Below are 3,073 nucleotides of genomic sequence, written 5' to 3'. Positions count from 1 at the left end.
TTGCTAAGCCCCATCACTTTTAGTTTTCAATTGGAGCAGAACCCTAACAGATCAGTAGCAGGAGTGAAGGTTTACAATTTCTTGAAAGAAAATGCTAATGTCAGAAGTGGGACTCAAACCCACGCCTGCAGGAGAGACTGCGACCTGAACGCAGCGCCTTAGACAGCTCTGCCACCCTGAATTCTTCTGGATTTTGTAATTTAACTCTTTCTAAGCTAAGCAGTAGACAGATGAGCATTACTTGTGATGAAAGGAAATATACCATGATTTCTTTTAGTTTAATATTGATTTGTAACCTATTAGTTACAGCCAATTTTGAGCTTCATGACCAAGCACCGTTTTTTAAATCTGACATGTATCACTTTATGTGGCAATAACACTGGAATGCTTAACATATCCCCGTGATTCTGATAGTGTTATTTTGTAACACATTGTACTTTATATTAATGGTAAATTTAGGTCAATAAATATTTAGTTTTTCTTGTGAAAATATCTAAAGTTGCACAATTTCATTGAAATACGGTGATGTCCCATATGTCTTCAGAAACTACTGTTTGGTCACACAGCATGGCTTTGAAAGTAAGAGCGCTATTTGGGTTTTGGGAATGGAGATTTTGCAAGAATATTTTGAGGGTGACATTTGCGGATTTCCAAAAGTACCAAAACAGCAGAAACCCCTCCAAAGTGATCCAATTTTATAAATTACTCCTCACAATGAATTCATCAACACCGGCAATTACTAATTTTGTCCAACAGGTGTTTTCACTCTGCAACATCCAGAATTGCAAATAAGCCAGTTTATTGCCCAGCTTGCGCTTATATAGACTAGCACCCCATGCATTTTAAGTGGGCTCTCCTCGCTAGAGAAATGCCAAATATGTGGATTCATTGTCTTACCATTAACGTGGCATCCCCTATTTTTAGAATGAAAGATAACGGTCCTGAGTTGGGGCTTGTGTTTTTTGCCTTCCTGGCTTCTTCCCCAAACAGCTTTGTTGCTGGCATATTTTTGAAGCATATTTGTCTCAGTAATGCCACAGCAATTCATAGTCAAACATAAATGGCTGAAATCATTCAGCTAGTGTCTGATACATGCTGCCCGTATTAGCTATCAGGTTTCCTTTAAATCCTCATACAGCTAAGTCAAACTAAAATAAAACAAAGTGATGACGTCCAGAATGAAGGAAAAATTACAAAAAATATTATTTTCCTCAAAAGTTAAAAGTGTTCAGTTCTCAAGTTTCTATCATTTTATTTCCTGTAGATAGTTATAATGATTAGGACTTTTACATTCTCTGTAAACAGTCAGTCCATATGCTTTGTTTATTTTCTGCTTAAAATTTAATGGGTGAATAAAAAAACTTTTGCCAAAATCCGAGATTGAACCAGGGACCTTTAGATCTTCAGTCTAACACTCCCCCAACTGAGTTATTTCGGCAGGACACATTTAGATTCAGCAATGTTCAACACACTGTAGATGTCACAACTGGATGTATTTATTTTTACTTTGACTTGTTTTTGCAAGATTATCTATATTTGAAAGTCCCAATATTTTGCGTACATATTTAAGAACTTACATTAATTCTTTGTGAATTAATAGAAAAAAATAGCAATTCTGCATTTTTTTTACATTTTCAAATTTACTCAATTCGCCAGGGTAATTCTGACTGTGTCTTTGTAGGACAGGTGATGATTGAGCATAAAACACAATTTGTAAGCATAATGTTGCATCAAGCTTTATTTTTTTCTTAGGTGCAAACAATTGGAGTGAAGAAAGGAGATGCAAATTTAGAGAAAATATTCTACTGATTGTTAATGTTGAAAGTGAAAACATTTGTCCCAAAATGTGGTGAAACTTTGATGTCAGTATCACATGCGCATTTCAGACTTGTTAAACTATGTTCACCTGCTCTTTTAGCTTTTGTTTATTAAGTATATTTATAGTCTATTGATGCCTGAGGTAAAAAAATCTGAAATGAGACTTACTGGTAATTCGGTTTCTAGGAATCTTCCACGACAGCACGTTAGAGGTTCACTTTCTGCCCTAATAAGGACAGAGAACACATAGAGATGAAATATTCCCTCCCATTTTCCTATCCACAGTATTTTTCCGATGCCAAAGCAACAATTAACATATGCACAAAGAAACTATTTGATGTTCCCAGAAGTCTTTTGTGAAAGCACAAATTCAGGACATTTAAGATTTGCCTCAAGGACCCCCAGGAATACTGCCAAAGTGCCAGTGCTGAGAATTGGTTTTGCTAAGCCCCATCACTTTTAGTTTTTGATTTGAGATTGCCAACCATAGAGTGGAACCCCAACTGATCAGTAACAGGAGTGAAGCTGTACAATTTCTTGAAAGAAAATGTTAATGTCAGAAGTGGGATTCAAACCCACACCTCAATAAGAGACAATGAGCTGAATGCATCGCCTTAGACCTTTTGGCCATCCTGACTTCTTCTGCCTTTTGTAACTTAACTCTTTCTAAGCTAAGCAGTAGAAAGATGAGCATTACTTGTGATGAAAGGAAATATACCATGATTTCATTTATTTTAATATTGATTTGTAAGCTATTAGTTACAGCCAATTTTGAGCTTCATGACCAAGCACCGTTTTTTAAATCTGACATGTATCACTTTATGTGGCAATAACACAGAAATGCTTATCATATCCCTATGATTCTGATAGTGTTATTTTGTAACACATTGTACTTTATATTAATGGTAAATTTAGGTCAATATATATTTAGTTTTTCTTGTGAAAATATCTAGAGTTGCACAATTTCTTTGAAATGCGGTGATGCCACATATGCCTTCAGAAACTACTTGTTTGGTCACACAGCAGGGCTTTGAAAGTAAGAGCGCTATTTGGGTTTTGGGAATGCAGATTTTGCAAGAATATTTTGAGGGTGACATTTGCGGAGTTCCAAAAGTACCAAAACAACAGAAACCCCTCCAAAGTGATCCCATTTTATAAATTACTCCTCACAATGAATTCATCAACACCGGCAATTACTAATTTTGTCCAACAGGTGTTTTCACTCTGCAACATGCAGAATTGCAAATAAGCCAGT

At 35.8% G+C, this 3,073-nt stretch overlaps 1 non-coding gene across 1 annotated transcript; it reads right to left on the bottom strand.

Annotated features, from left to right (window-relative positions):
* Nucleotides 1-1,365: 1,365 nt before the first annotated feature.
* On the bottom strand, nucleotides 1,366-1,438 carry TRNAF-GAA (transfer RNA phenylalanine (anticodon GAA)). The gene has a single exon. It is a non-coding gene; the product is annotated as a tRNA-Phe (tRNA).
* Nucleotides 1,439-3,073: the final 1,635 nt, after the last annotated feature.

This window comes from Phyllobates terribilis, unplaced genomic scaffold, assembly GCF_046119375.1.
Source record: "Phyllobates terribilis strain yellow unplaced genomic scaffold, ASM4611937v1 Scaffold_65__1_contigs__length_7625178, whole genome shotgun sequence".
NCBI classification, from domain to species: Eukaryota; Metazoa; Chordata; class Amphibia; order Anura; family Dendrobatidae; genus Phyllobates; species Phyllobates terribilis.
The sequence above is the reverse complement of the archived record's forward strand: the minus strand, read 5'-3'. Positions and strand labels throughout refer to the sequence as shown.